Source organism: Kogia breviceps, chromosome 10 (genome assembly GCF_026419965.1).
Source record: "Kogia breviceps isolate mKogBre1 chromosome 10, mKogBre1 haplotype 1, whole genome shotgun sequence".
NCBI lineage: Eukaryota > Metazoa > Chordata > Mammalia > Artiodactyla > Physeteridae > Kogia > Kogia breviceps.
In genome coordinates, this window is record NC_081319.1 from 59,631,124 (window position 1) to 59,647,411 (window position 16,288).

Consider the following 16,288-nt stretch of genomic DNA (forward strand, 5'->3'; position numbering starts at 1 on the left):
TATCGTTCTCCTTGCCACCTCGTGTCAGCAACCGTTTCGGCTTCAGCACACTCTGTACCTCCACGATGCTCTGGGCCCTGTATGCAAAATCCAGCATCGCAGGCCTTTCAGAGTCGCTCTGTGTTTGCAGAGTAAGGTGCAGCACACTGCACTTTTCCTGGGGACGGTTTGATTTTCCGACCTCCAAACAGCTTCGCTTACACAGTTCAAGAATCCCTAACTCGCCAAGGACGTGGTCGCCCTTGCCCTAGGTAAGCTCAACAGAACAAAGCACTCTGTTTCTATTTCCTTCCAACACGTCTTATGTGAGGTAAGCAATTCCTCAAGGAGAGGGTCAGCGTGCGTTCCAAATTCCACAGAAGCACAGTTCGTGGTGTAAAACGACAGGAGTATGGAAGATGCAGAGACCTCTTGAGCATCCACCAGCGTCCGTCCTTTAGGGAGTTCGTTATCCCCAGAAGAGCGGGTATAGAAAAACGTGAATCAGCGAAGGGCCCAGTGGGTCAATTGTGTCTCTTTTGACATGCTAGACTCAGCCTGTACTAAGGCTGGAAGTCAACCTGGAAACAGGAGTGTGATCTCAAAGGCTTTTTTCCCAGTTTTGAAAGTTCGGTTCCTAAGGCATCAAAGCAACCTGAAAAGCATTTGTAACGGCAGGCCTTTCAGTAAATGCCAGCATGACTCAGCGTAGACCATGAGTTAGTTTTGTGGAAAGAAGCATTGTGCTTGCACTTCCAAGTTGCAAGCTCATCCTGCTCTGCTCTATAGCAAATGTGAAGCTCAATGTGAGCACAAGCCTAGGAGGAAGAGCTTGACTTAGCTTCCCTAAGTGAAGGAGTGCAAGAGCTCCGTGAGCCCTAAATTGTTGCTCTGTGTCAGTTTATGGGTTAGAGGCTTTATCGTTCTCCTTGCCACCTCGTGTCAGCAACCGTTTAGGCTTCAGCACTCTCTGTACCTCCACGATGCTCCTGGCCCTGTATGCAAAATCCAGCATCGCAGGCCTTTCAGAGTCGCTCTGTGTTTGCAGAGTAAGGTGCAGCACACTGCACTTTTCCTGGGGACGGTTTGATTTTCCGACCTCCAAACAGCTTCGCTTACACAGTTCAAGAATCCCTAACTCGCCAAGGACGTGGTCGCCCTTGCCCTAGGTAAGCTCAACAGAACAAAGCACTCTGTTTCTATTTCCTTCCAACACGTCTTATGTGAGGTAAGCAATTCCTCAAGGAGAGGGTCAGCGTGCGTTCCAAATTCCACAGAAGCACAGTTCGTGGTGTAAAACGACAGGAGTACGGAAGATGCAGAGACCTTTTGGGCATCCTCCAGCGTCCGTCCTTTAGGGAGTTCGTTATCCCCAGAAGAGCGGGTATAGAAAAACGTGAATCAGCGAAGGGCCCAGTGGGTCAATTGTGTCTCTTTTGACATGCTAGACTCAGCCTGTACTAAGGCTGGAAGTCAACCTGGAAACAGGAGTGTGATCTCAAAGGCTTTTTTCCCAGTTTTCAAAGTTCGGTTCCTAAGGCATCAAAGCAACCTGAAAAGCATTTGAAACGGCAGGCCTTTCAGTACATGCCAGCATGACTCAGCATAGACCATGAGTTACTTTTGTGGAAAGAAGCGTTGTGCTTGCACTTCCTAGTTGCAAGCTCATCCTGCTCTGCTCTATAGCAAATGTGAAGCTCAATGTGAGCACAAGCCTAGGAGCAAGAGCTTGACTTAGCTTCCCTAAGTGAAGGAGTGCAACAGCTCCGTGAGCCCTAAATTGCTGCTCTGTGTCAGTTTATGGGTTAGAGGCTTTATCGTTCTCCTTGCCACCTCGTGTCAGCAACCGTTTCGGCTTCAGCACACTCTGTACCTCCACGATGCTCTGGGCCCTGTATGCAAAATCCAGCATCGCAGGCCTTTCAGAGTCGCTCTGTGTTTGCAGAGTAAGGTGCAGCACACTGCACTTTTCCTGGGGACGGTTTGATTTTCCGACCTCCAAACAGCTTCGCTTACACAGTTCAAGAATCCCTAACTCGTCAAGGACGTGGTTGCCCTTGCCCTAGGTAAGCTCAACAGAACAAAGCACTCTGTTTCTATTTCCTTCCAACACGTCTTATGTGAGGTAAGCAATTCCTCAAGGAGAGGGTCAGCGTGCGTTCCAAATTCCACAGAAGCACAGTTCGTGGTGTAAAACGACAGGAGTACGGAAGATGCAGAGACCTCTTGAGCATCCACCAGCGTCCGTCCTTTAGGGAGTTCGTTATCCCCAGAAGAGCGGGTATAGAAAAACGTGAATCAGCGAAGGGCCCAGTGGGTCAATTGTGTCTCTTTTGACATGCTAGACTCAGCCTGTACTAAGGCTGGAAGTCAACCTGGAAACAGGAGTGTGATCTCAAAGGCTTTTTTCCCAGTTTTGAAAGTTCGGTTCCTAAGGCATCAAAGCAACCTGAAAAGCATTTGTAACGGCAGGCCTTTCAGTACATGCCAGCATAACTCAGCATAGACCATGAGTTACTTTTGTGGAAAGAAGCATTGTGCTTGCACTTCCTAGTTGCAAGCTCATCCTGCTCTGCTCTATAGCAAATGTGAAGCTCAATGTGAGCACAAGCCTAGGAGGTAGAGCTTGACTTAGCTTCCCTAAGTGAAGGAGTGCAACAGCTCCGTAAGCCCTAAATTGCTGTTCTGTGTCAGTTTATGGGGAAGAGGCTTTATCGTTCTCCTTGCCACCTCGTGTCAGCAACCGTTTCGGCTTCAGCACACTCTGTACCTCCACGATGCTCTGGGCCCTGTATGCAAAATCCACCATCGCAGTCCTTTCAGAGTCGCTCTGTGTTTGCAGAGTAAGGTGCAGCACACTGCACTTTTCCTTGGCACGGTTTGATTTTCTGACCTCCAAACAGCTTTGGAAACACAGTTCAAGAATCCCTAACTCGCCAAGGACGTGGTCGCCCTTGCCCTAGGTAAGCTCAACAGAACAAAGCACTCTGTTTCTATTTCCTTCCAACACGTCTTATGTGAGGTTAGCAATTCCTCAAGAGGAGGGTCAGCGTGCGTTCCAAATTCCACAGAAGCACAGTTCGTGGTGTAAAACGACAGGAGTACGGAAGATGCAGAGACCGCTTTAGCATCCACCAGCGTCCGTCGTTTAGGCAGTTCGCTATACACAGAATAGCGGGTATAGAAAAACGTGAATCAGCGAAGGGCCAAGTGGGTTTATTGTGTCTCTTTTGACATGCTAGAATCAGCCTGTACTAAGGCTGGAAGTCAGCCTGGAAACAGGAGTGTGATCCCAAAGGCTTTTATTCCAGTTTTGAAAGCTCCGTTCATAAGACGTCAAAGCAACCTGAAAAGCATTTGTAACGGCAGGCCTTTCACTACATGCCAGCATGACTCAGCGTAGACCATGAGTTAGTTTTGTGGAAAGAAACATTGTGCTTGCACTTCCAAGTTGCAAGCTCATCCTGCTCTGCTCTAGAGCAAATGTGAAGCTCAATGAGAGCACAAGCCTGGAAGGAAGAGCTGGACTTGCCTTGCCTAAGTGAAGGAGTGCAACAGCTCCGTGAGCCCTAAATTGCTGTTCTGTGTCAGTTTATGGGGAAGAGGCTTTATCGTTCTCCTTGCCACCTCGTGTCAGCAACCGTTTCAGCTTCAGCACACTGTGTACCTCAATGATGCTCTGGGCCCTGTATGCAAAATCCAGCATCACAGGCCTTTCAGAGTCGCTCTGTGTTTGCAGAGTAAGGTGCAGCACACTGCACTTTTCCTTGGGATGGTTTGATTTTCCGACCTCCAAACAACTTTGGTTACACAGTTCAAGAATCCCTAAATCGCCAAGGACGTGGTCGCCCTTGCCCTAAGTAAGCTCAACAGAACAAAGCACACTGTTTCTATTTCCTTCCAACACGAATTATGTGAGGTAAGCAATTCCTCAAGGAGCGGGTCAGCGTGCGTTCCAAATTCCACAGAAGCACAGTTCGTGGTGTAAAACGACAGGCGTACGGAAGATGCAGAGACCTTTTGGGCATCCACCAGCGTCCGTCCTTTAGGGTGTTCGTTATACCCAGAATAGCGGGTATAGAATAACGTGAATCAGCCAAAGGCCCAGTGGGTTAATTGTGTCTCTTTTGACATGCTAGACTCAGCCTGTACTAAGGCTGGAAGTCAACCTGGAAACAGGAGTGTGATCCCAAATGATTTTTTTTCCAGTTTTGAAAGCTCCGTTCATAAGGCATCAAAGCAACCTGAAAAGCATTTGTAATGGCAGGCCTTTCAGTACATGCCAGCATGACTCATCATAGACTATGAGTTACTTTTGTGGAAAGAAGCACTGTCCCTGCACTTCCTAGTTGCAAACTCATCCTGCTCTGCTCTATAGCAAAGGTGAAGCTGAATGTGAGCACAAGCCTCGAAGTAAGAGCTGGACTTGCCTTGCCTAAGTGAAGGAGTTCAACAGCTCCGTGAGCCCTAAATTGCTGTTCTGTGTCAGTTTATGGGGAAGAGGCTTTATCGTTCTCCTTGCCACCTCGTGTCAGCAACCGTTTCGGCTTCAGCACACTGTGTACCTCCACGATGCTCTGGGCCCTGTATGCAAAATCCAGCATCGCAGGCCTTTCAGAGTCGCTCTGTGTTTGCAGAGTAAGGTGCAGCACACTGCACTTTTCCTGGGGACGGTTTGATTTTCCGACATCCAAACAGCTTCGCTTACACAGTTCAAGAATCCCTAACTCGCCAAGGACGTGGTCGCCCTTGCCCTAGGTAAGCTCAACAGAACAAAGCACTCTGTTTCTATTTCCTTCAAACACGTCTTATGTGAGGTAAGCAATTCCTCAAGAGAGGGTCAGCGTGCGTTCCAAATTCCACAGAAGCACAGTTCGTGGTGTAAAACGACAGGAGTACGGAAGATGCAGAGACCTCTTGAGCATCCACCAGCGTCCGTCCTTTAGGGAGTTCGTTATCCCCAGAAGAGCGGGTATAGAAAAACGTGAATCAGCGAAGGGCCCAGTGGGTCAATTGTGTCTCTTTTGACATGCTAGACTCAGCCTGTACTAAGGCTGGAAGTCAACCTGGAAACAGGAGTGTGATCTCAAAGGCTTTTTTCCCAGTTTTGAAAGTTCGGTTCCTAAGGCATCAAAGCAACCTGAAAAGCATTTGTAACGGCAGGCCTTTCAGTACATGCCAGCATGACACAGCATAGACCATGAGTTACTTTTGTGGAAAGAAGCATTGTGCTTGCACTTCCTAGTTGCAAGCTCATCCTGCTCTGCTCTATAGCAAATGTGAAGCTCAATGTGAGCACAAGCCTAGGAGGAAGAGCTGGACTTAGCTTCCCTAAGTGAAGGAGTGCAAGAGCTCCGTGAGCCCTAAATTGCTGCTCTGTGTCAGTTTATGGGTTAGAGGCTTTATCGTTCTCCTTGCCACCTCGTGTCAGCAACCGTTTAGGCTTCAGCACTCTCTGTACCTCCACGATGCTCTGGGCCCTGTATGCAAAATCCAGCATCGCAGGCCTTTCAGAGTCGCTCTGTGTTTGCAGAGTAAGGTGCAGCACACTGCACTTTTCCTGGGGACGGTTTGATTTTCCGACCTCCAAACAGCTTCGCTTACACAGTTCAAGAATCCCTAACTCGCCAAGGACGTGGTCGCCCTTGCCCTAGGTAAGCTCAACAGAACAAAGCACTCTGTTTCTATTTCGTTCCAACACGTCTTATGTGAGGTAAGCAATTCCTCAAGGAGAGGGTCAGCGTGCGTTCCAAATTCCACAGAAGCACAGTTCGTGGTGTAAAACGACAGGAGTACGGAAGATGCAGAGACCTCTTGAGCATCCACCAGCGTCCGTCCTTTAGGGAGTTTGTTATCCCCAGAAGAGCGGGTACAGAAAAACGTGAATCAGCGAAGGGCCCAGTGGGTCAATTGTGTCTCTTTTGACATGCTAGACTCAGCCTGTACTAAGGCTGGAAGTCAACCTGGAAACAGGAGTGTGATCTCAAAGGCTTTTTTCCCAGTTTTGAAAGTTCTGTTCCTAAGGCATCAAAGCAACCTGAAAAGCATTTGTAACGGCAGGTCTTTCAGTACATGCCAGCATGACTCAGCATAGACCATGAGTTACTTTTGTGGAAAGAAGCATTGTGCTTGCACTTCCTAGTTGCAAGCTCATCCTGCTCTGCTCTATAGCAAATGTGAAGCTCAATGTGAGCACAAGCCTAGGAGGAAGAGCTTGACTTAGCTTCCCTAAGTGAAGGAGTGCAACAGCTCCGTGAGCCCTAAATTGCTGTTCTGTGTAAGTTTATGGGGAAGAGGCTTTATCGTTCTCCTTGCCACCTCGTGTCAGCAAACGTTTCGGCTTCAGCACACTCTGTACCTCCACGATGCTCTGGGCCCTGTATGCAAAATCCAGCATCGCAGGCCTTTCAGAGTCGCTCTGTGTTTGCAGAGTAAGGTGCAGCACACTGCACTTTTCCTGGGGACGGTTTGATTTTCCGACCTCCAAACAGCTTCGCTTACACAGTTCAAAAATCCCTAACTCGCCAAGGACGTGGTCGCCCTTGCCCTAGGTAAGCTCAACAGAACAAAGCACTCTGTTTCTATTTCCTTCCAACACGTCTTATGTGAGGTAAGCAATTCCTCAAGGAGAGGGTCAGCGTGCGTTCCAAATTCCACAGAAGCACAGTTCGTGGTGTAAAACGACAGGAGTACGGAAGATGCAGAGACCTCTTGAGCATCCACCAGCGTCCGTCCTTTAGGGAGTTCGTTATCCCCAGAAGAGCGGGTATAGAAAAACGTGAATCAGCGAAGGGCCCAGTGGGTCAATTGTGTCTCTTTTGACATGCTAGACTCAGCCTGTACTAAGGCTGGAAGTCAACCTGGAAACAGGAGTGTGATCTCAAAGGCTTTTTTCCCAGTTTTGAAAGTTCGGTTCCTAAGGCATCAAAGCAACCTGAAAAGCATTTGTAACGGCAGGCCTTTCAGTACATGCCAGCATGACTCAGCATAGACCATGAGTTACTTTTGTAGAAAGAAGCATTGTGCTTGCACTTCCTAGTTGCAAGCTCATCCTGCTCTGCTCTAGAGCAAATGTGAAGCTCAATGTGAGCACAAGCCTAGGAGGAAGAGCTTGACTTAGCTTCCCTAAGTGAAGGAGTGCAACAGCTCCGTGAGCCCTAAATTGCTGCTCTGTGTCAGTTTATGGGTTAGAGGCTTTATCGTTCTCCTTGCCACCTCGTGTCAGCAACCGTTTCGGCTTCAGCACACTCTGTACCTCCACGATGCTCTGGGCCCTGTATGCAAAATCCAGCATCGCAGGCCTTTCAGAGTCGCTCTGTGTTTGCAGAGTAAGGTGCAGCACACTGCACTTTTCCTGGGGACGGTTTGATTTTCCGACCTCCAAACAGCTTCGCTTACACACTTCAAGTATCCCTAACTCGCCAAGGACGTGGTCGCCCTTGCCCTAGGTAAGCTCAACAGAACAAAGCACTCTGTTTCTATTTCCTTCCAACACGTCTTATGTGAGGTAAGCAATTCCTCAAAGAGAGGGTCAGCGTGCTTTCCAAATTCCACAGAAGCACAGTTCGTGGTGTAAAACGACAGGAGTACGGAAGATGCAGAGACCTCTTGAGCATCCACCAGCGTCCGTCCTTTAGGGAGTTCGTTATCCCCAGAAGAGCGGGTATAGAAAAACGTGAATCAGCGAAGGGCCCAGTGGGTCAATTGTGTCTCTTTTGACATGCTAGACTCAGCCTGTACTAAGGCTGGAAGTCAACCTGGAAACAGGAGTGTGATCTCAAAGGCTTTTTTCCCAGTTTTGAAAGTTCGGTTCCTAAGGCATCAAAGCAACCTGAAAAGCATTTGTAACGGCAGGCCTTTCAGTACATGCCAGCATGACTCAGCATAGACCATGAGTTACTTTTGTAGAAAGAAGCATTGTGCTTGCACTTCCTAGTTGCAAGCTCATCCTGCTCTGCTCTAGAGCAAATGTGAAGCTCAATGTGAGCACAAGCCTAGGAGGAAGAGCTTGACTTAGCTTCCCTAAGTGAAGGAGTGCAACAGCTCCGTGAGCCCTAAATTGCTGCTCTGTGTCAGTTTATGGGTTAGAGGCTTTATCGTTCTCCTTGCCACCTCGTGTCAGCAACCGTTTCGGCTTCAGCACACTCTGTACCTCCACGATGCTCTGGGCCCTGTATGCAAAATCCAGCATCGCAGGCCTTTCAGAGTCGCTCTGTGTTTGCAGAGTAAGGTGCAGCACACTGCACTTTTCCTGGGGACGGTTTGATTTTCCGACCTCCAAACAGCTTCGCTTACACACTTCAAGTATCCCTAACTCTCCAAGGACGTGGTCGCCCTTGCCCTAGGTAAGCTCAACAGAACAAAGCACTCTGTTTCTATTTCCTTCCAACACGTCTTATGTGAGGTAAGCAATTCCTCAAGGAGCGGGTCAGCGTGCGTTCCAATTCCACAGAAGCACAGTTCGTGGTGTAAAACGACAGGCGTACGGAAGATGCAGAGACCTCTTGAGCATCCACCAGCGTCCGTCCTTTAGGCAGTTCGCTATACCCAGAATAGCGGGTATAGAAAAACGTGAATCAGCGAAGGGCTCAGTGGGTTTATTGTGTCTCTTTTGACATGCTAGACTCAGCCTGTACTAAGGCTGGAAGTCAACCTGGAAACAGGATTGTGATCTCAAAGGCTTTTTTCCCAGTTTTCAAAGTTCGGTTCCTAAGGCATCAAAGCAACCTGAAAAGCATTTGTAACGGCAGGCCTTTCAGTACATGCCAGCATGACTCAGCATAGACCATGAGTTACTTTTGTGGAAAGAAGCATTGTGCTTGCACTTCCTAGTTGCAAGCTCATCCTGCTCTGCTCTATAGCAAATGTGAAGCTCAATGTGAGCACAAGCCTAGGAGGAAGAGCTTGACTTAGCTTCCCTAAGTGAAGGAGTGCAACAGCTCCGTGAGCCCTAAATTGCTGTTCTGTGTCAGTTTATGGGGAAGAGGCTTTATCGTTCTCCTTGCCACCTCGTGTCAGCAACCGTTTAGGCTTCAGCACTCTCTGTACCTCCACGATGCTCTGGGCCCTGTATGCAAAATCCAGCATCGCAGGCCTTTCAGAGTCGCTCTGTGTTTGCAGAGTAAGGTGCAGCACACTGCACTTTTCCTGGGGACGGTTTGATTTTCCGACCTCCAAACAGCTTCGCTTACACAGTTCAAAAATCCCTAACTCGCCAAGGACGTGGTCGCCCTTGCCCTAGGTAAGCTCAATAGAACAAAGCACTCTGTTTCTATTTCCTTCCAACACGTCTTATGTGAGGTAAGCAATTCCTCAAGGAGAGGGTCAGCGTGCGTTCCAAATTCCACAGAAGCACAGTTCGTGGTGTAAAACGACAGGAGTACAGAAGATGCAGAGACCTCTTGAGCATCCACCAGCGTCCGTCCTTTAGGGAGTTCGTTATCCCCAGAAGAGCGGGTATAGAAAAACGTGAATCAGCGAAGGGCCCAGTGGGTCAATTGTGTCTCTTTTGACATGCTAGACTCAGCCTGTACTAAGGCTGGAAGTCAACCTGGAAACAGGAGTGTGATCTCAAAGGCTTTTTTCCCAGTTTTCAAAGTTCGGTTCCTAAGGCATCAAAGCAACCTGAAAAGCATTTGTAACGGCAGGCCTTTCAGTACATGCCAGCATGACTCAGCATAGACCATGAGTTACTTTTGTGGAAAGAAGCATTGTGCTTGCACTTCCTAGTTGCAAGCTCATCCTGCTCTGCTCTATAGCAAATGTGAAGCTCAATGTGAGCACAAGCCTAGGAGGAAGAGCTTGACTTAGCTTCCCTAAGTGAAGGAGTGCAACAGCTCCGTGAGCCCTAAATTGCTGCTCTGTGTCAGTTTATGGGTTAGAGGCTTTATCGTTCTCCTTGCCACCTCGTGTCAGCAACCGTTTCGGCTTCAGCACACTCTGTACCTCCACGATGCTCTGGGCCCTGTATGCAAAATCCAGCATCGCAGGCCTTTCAGAGTCGCTCTGTGTTTGCAGAGTAAGGTGCAGCACACTGCACTTTTCCTGGGGACGGTTTGATTTTCCGACCTCCAAACAGCTTCGCTTACACAGTTCAAGAATCCCTAACTCGCCAAGGACGTGGTCGCCCTTGCCCTAGGTAAGCTCAACAGAACAAAGCACTCTGTTTCTATTTCCTTCCAACACGTCTTATGTGAGGTAAGCAATTCCTCAAGGAGAGGGTCAGCGTGCGTTCCAAATTCCACAGAAGCACAGTTCGTGGTGTAAAACGACAGGAGTACAGAAGATGCAGAGACCTCTTGAGCATCCACCAGCGTCCGTCCTTTAGGGAGTTTGTTATCCCCAGAAGAGCGGGTATAGAAAAACGTGAATCAGCGAAGGGCCCAGTGGGTCAATTGTGTCTCTTTTGACATGCTAGACTCAGCCTGTACTAAGGCTGGAAGTCAACCTGGAAACAGGAGTGTGATCTCAAAGGCTTTTTTCCCAGTTTTGAAAGTTCGGTTCCTAAGGCATCAAAGCAACCTGAAAAGCATTTGTAACGGCAGGCCTTTCAGTACATGCCAGCATGACTCAGCATAGACCATGAGTTCCTTTTGTGGAAAGAAGCATTGTGCTTGCACTTCCTAGTTGCAAGCTCATCCTGCTCTGCTCTATAGCAAATGTGAAGCTCAATGTGAGCACAAGCCTAGGAGGAAGAGCTTGACTTAGCTTCCCTAAGTGAAGGAGTGCAAGAGCTCCGTGAGCCCTAAATTGCTGTTCTGTGTCAGTTTATGGGGAAGAGGCTTTATCGTTCTCCTTGCCACCTCGTGTCAGCAACCGTTTCGGCTTCAGCACACTCTGTACCTCCACGATGCTCTGGGCCCTGTATGCAAAATCCAGCATCGCAGGCCTTTCAGAGTCGCTCTGTGTTTGCAGAGTAAGGTGCAGCACACTGCACTTTTCCTGGGGACGGTTTGATTTTCCGACCTCCAAACAGCTTCGGGAACACAGTTCAAGAATCCCTAACTCGCCAAGGACGTGGTCGCCCTTGCCCTAGGTAAGCTCAACAGAACAAAGCACTCTGTTTCTATTTCCTTCCAACACGTCTTATGTGCGGTAAGCAATTCCTCAAGGAGAGGGTCAGCGTGCGTTCCAAATTCCACAGAAGCACAGTTCGTGGTGTTAAACGACAGGAGTACGGAAGATGCAGAGACCTCTTAAGCATCCACCAGCGTCCGTCATTTAGGCAGTTCGCTATACCCAGAATAGCGGGTATAGAAAAACGTGAATCAGCGAAGGGCCCAGTGGGCTTATTGTGTCTCTTTTGACATGCTAGACTCAGCCTGTACTAAGGCTGGAAGTCAACCTGGAAACAGGAGTGTGATCCCAAAGCATTTTTTTTCCAGTTTTGAAAGCTCCGTTCATAAGGCATCAAAGCAACCTGAAAAGCATTTGTAACGGCAGGCCTTTCAGTACATGCCAGCATGACTCAGCATAGACCATGAGTTACTTTTGTGGAAAGAAGCACTGTGCTTGCACTTCCTAGTTGCAAACTCATCCTGCTCTGCTCTATAGCAAATGTGAAGCTCAATGTGAGCACAAGCCTAGGAGGAAGAGCTGGACTGCCTTGCCTAAGTGAAGGAGTGCAACAGCTCCGTGAGCCCTAAATTGCTGTTCTGTGTCAGTTTATGGGGAAGAGGCTTTATCGTTCTCCTTGCCACCTCGTGGCAGCAACCGTTTCGGCTTCAGCACACTGTGTACCTCCACGATGCTCTGGGCCCTGTATGCAAAATCCAGCATCGCAGGCCTTTCAGAGTCGCTCTGTGTTTGCAGAGTAAGGTGCAGCACACTGCACTTTTCCTTGGGACAGTTTTATTTTCCGACCTCCATACAGCTTCGGGAACACAGTTCAAGAATCCCTAACTCGCCAAGGACGTGGTCGCCCTTGCCCTAGGTAAGCTCAACAGAACAAAGCACTCTGTTTCTATTTCCTTCCAACACGTCTTATGTGAGGTAAGCAATTCCTCAAGGAGAGGGTCAGCGTGCGTTCCAAATTCCACAGAAGCACAGTTCGTGGTATAAAACGACAGGCGTACGGATGATGCAGAGGCATATTGGACATCCTCTAGCGTCCGTCCTTTAGGCAGTTCACTATACCCAGAATAGCGGGTATAGAAAAACGTGAATCAGCGAAGGGCACATTGGGTTAATTGTGTCTCTTTGGACTTGCTAGACTCAGCGTGTACTAAGGCTGGAAGTCAACAGCGAAACTGGAGTGTGATCCCAAAGGCTTTTTTCCCAGTTTTGAAAGCTCCGTTCATAAGGCGTCAAAGCAACCTGAAAAGCATTTGTAACGGCAGGCCTTTCAGTACATGCCAGCATGACTCAGCGTAGACCATGAGTTAGTTTTGTGGAAAGAAGCATTGTGCTTGCACTTCCTAGTTGCAAACTCATCCTGCTCTGCTGTATAGCAAATGTGAAGCTCAATGTGAGCACAAGCCTAGGAGGAAGACCTGGACTTGCCTTGCCTAAGTGAAGGAGTGCAACAGCTCCGTGAGCCCTAAATTTCTGTTCTCTGTCCGTTTGTGGGGAAGAGGCTTTATCGTTCTCCTTGCCACCTCGTGGCAGCAACCGTTTCGGCTTCAGCACACTGTGTACCTCCACGATGCTCTGGGCCCTGTATGCAAAATCCAGCATCGCAGGCCTTTCAGAGTCGCTCTGTGTTTGCAGAGTAAGGTGCAGCACACTGCACTTTTCCTTGGGACGGTTTAATGTTCCGACCTCCAAACAACTTCGGTTACAGAGTTCAAGAATCCCTAACTCGCCAAGGACGTGGTCGCCCTTGCCCTACGTAATCTCAACAGAACAAAGCACTCTGTTTCTATTTCCTTCCAACATGTCTTATGTGAGGTAAGCAATTCCTCAAGGAGAGGGTCAGCGTGCGGTCCAAATTCCACAGAAGCACAGTTCGTGGTGTAAAATGACAGGAGTACGGAAGATGCAGAGACCTCTTGAGCATCCTCCAGCGTCCGTCCTTTAGGCAGTTCGCTATACCCAGAATAGCGGGTATAGAAAAACGTGAATCAGGGAAGGGCCCAGTGGGTTAATTGTGTCTCTTTTGACATGCTAGACTCAGCCTGTACTAAGGCTGGAAGTCAACCTGGAAACAGGAGTGTGATCCCAAAGGATTTTTTTTCCAGTTTTGAAAGCTCCGTTCATAAGGCATCAAAGCAACCTGAAAAGCATTTGTAACGGCAGGCCTTTCAGTACATGCCAGCATGACTCAGCATAGACCATGAGTTACTTTTGTGGAAAGAAGCATTGTGCTTGCACTTCCTAGTTGCAAGCTCATCCTGCTCTGCTCTATAGCAAATGTGAAGCTCAATGTGAGAAGAAGCCTAGGAGGAAGAGCCTGACTTAGCTTCCCTAAGTGAAGGAGTGCAACAGCTCCGTGAGCCCTAAATTGCTGTTCTGTGTCAGTTTATGGGGAAGAGGCTTTATCGTTCTCCTTGCCACCTCGTGTCAGCAACCGTTTAGGCTTCAGCACACTCTGTACCTCCACGATGCTCTGGGCCCTGTATGCAAAATCCAGCATCGCAGGCCTTTCAGAGTCGCTCTGTGTTTACAGAGTAAGGTGCAGCACACTGCACTTTTCCTGGGGACGGTTTGATTTTCCGACCTCCAAACAGCTTCGGGAACACAGTTCAAGAATCCCTAACTCGCCAAGGACGTGGTCGCCCTTGCCCTAGGTAAGCTCAACAGAACAAAGCACTCTGTTTCTATTTCCTTCCAACACGTCTTATGTGAGGTAAGCAATTCCTCAAGGAGAGGGTCAGCGTGCGTTCCAAATTCCACAGAAGCACAGTTCGTGGTGTAAAACGACAGGAGTACGGAAGATGCAGAGACCTTTTGGGCATCCTCCAGCGTCCGTCCTTTAGGGAGTTCGTTATCCCCAGAAGAGCGGGTATGGAAAAACGTGAATCAGCGAAGGGCCCAGTGGGTCAATTGTGTCTCTTTTGATATGCTAGACTCAGCCTGTACTAAGGCTGGAAGTCAACCTGGAAACAGGAGTGTGATCCCAAAGGATTTTTTTTCCAGTTTTGAAAGCTCCGTTCATAAGGCATCAAAGCAACCTGAAAAGCATTTGTAACGGCAGGCCTTTCAGTACATGCCAGCATGACTCAGCATAGACCATGAGTTACTTTTGTGGAAAGAAGCACTGTGCTTGCACTTCCTAGTTGCAAACTCATCCTGCTCTGCTCTATAGCAAATGTGAAGCTCAATGTGAGCACAAGCCTAGGAGGAAGAGCTGGACTGCCTTGCCTAAGTGAAGGAGTGCAAGAGCTCCGTGAGCCCTAAATTGCTGTTCTGTGTCAGTTTATGGGGAAGAGGCTTTATCGTTCTCCTTGCCACCTCGTGGCACAAACCGTTTCGGCTTCAGCACACTGTGTACCTCCACGATACTCTGGGCCCTGTATGCAAAATCCAGCATCGCCGGCCATTCAGAGTCGCTCTGTGTTTGCAGAGTAAGGTGCAGCACACTGCACTTTTTCTTGGGACGGATTGATTTTCCGACCTCCATACAGCTTCGGGAACACAGTTCAAGAATCCCTAACTCGCCAAGGACTTGGTCGCCCTTGCCCTAGGTAAGCTCAACAGAACAAAGCACTCTGTTTCTATTTCCTTCCAACACGTCTTATGTGAGGTAAGCAATTCCTCAAGGAGAGGGTCAGCGTGCGTTCCAAATTCCACAGAAGCACATTTCGTGGTATAAAACGACAGGCGTACGGATGATGCACAGGCCTCTTGGACATCCTCTAGCGTCCGTCCTTTAGGCAGTTCACTATACCCAGAATAGCGGGTATAGAAAAACGTGAATCAGCGAAGGGCACATTGGGTTAATTGTGTCTCTTTGGACTTGCTAGACTCAGCGTGTACTAAGGCTGGAAGTCAACAGCGAAACGGGAGTGTGATCCCAAAGGCTTTTTTCCCAGTTTTGAAAGCTCCGTTCATAAGGCGTCAAAGCAACCTGAAAAGCATTTGTAACGGCAGGCCTTTCAGTACATGCCAGCATGACTCAGCGTAGACCATGAGTTAGTTTTGTGGAAAGAAGCATTGTGCTTGCACTTCCTAGTTGCAAACTCATCCTGCTCTGCTGTATAGCAAATGTGAAGCTCAATGTGAGCACAAGCCTAGGAGGAAGACCTGGACTTGCCTTGCCTAAGTGAAGGAGTGCAACAGCTCCGTGAGCCCTAAATTTCTGTTCTCTGTCCGTTTGTGGGGAAGAGGCTTTATCGTTCTCCTTGCCACCTCGTGGCAGCAACCGTTTCGGCTTCAGCACACTGTGTACCTCCACGATGCTCTGGGCCCTGTATGCAAAATCCAGCATCGCAGGCCTTTCAGAGTCGCTCTGTGTTTGCAGAGTAAGGTGCAGCACACTGCACTTTTCCTTGGGACGGTTTAATGTTCCGACCTCCAAACAACTTCGGTTACAGAGTTCAAGAATCCCTAACTCGCCAAGGACGTGGTCGCCCTTGCCCTACGTAATCTCAACAGAACAAAGCACTCTGTTTCTATTTCCTTCCAACATGTCTTATGTGAGGTAAGCAATTCCTCAAGGAGAGGGTCAGCGTGCGGTCCAAATTCCACAGAAGCACAGTTCGTGGTGTAAAATGACAGGAGTACGGAAGATGCAGAGACCTCTTGAGCATCCTCCAGCGTCCGTCCTTTAGGCAGTTCGCTATACCCAGAATAGCGGGTATAGAAAAACGTGAATCAGGGAAGGGCCCAGTGGGTTAATTGTGTCTCTTTTGACATGCTAGACTCAGCCTGTACTAAGGCTGGAAGTCAACCTGGAAACAGGAGTGTGATCCCAAAGGATTTTTTTTCCAGTTTTGAAAGCTCCGTTCATAAGGCATCAAAGCAACCTGAAAAGCATTTGTAACGGCAGGCCTTTCAGTACATGCCAGCATGACTCAGCATAGACCATGAGTTACTTTTGTGGAAAGAAGCATTGTGCTTGCACTTCCTAGTTGCAAGCTCATCCTGCTCTGCTCTATAGCAAATGTGAAGCTCAATGTGAGAAGAAGCCTAGGAGGAAGAGCCTGACTTAGCTTCCCTAAGTGAAGGAGTGCAACAGCTCCGTGAGCCCTAAATTGCTGTTCTGTGTCAGTTTATGGGGAAGAGGCTTTATCGTTCTCCTTGCCACCTCGTGTCAGCAACCGTTTAGGCTTCAGCACACTCTGTACCTCCACGATGCTCTGGGCCCTGTATGCAAAATCCAGCATCGCAGGCCTTTCAGAGTCGCTCTGTGTTTACAGAGTAAGGTGCA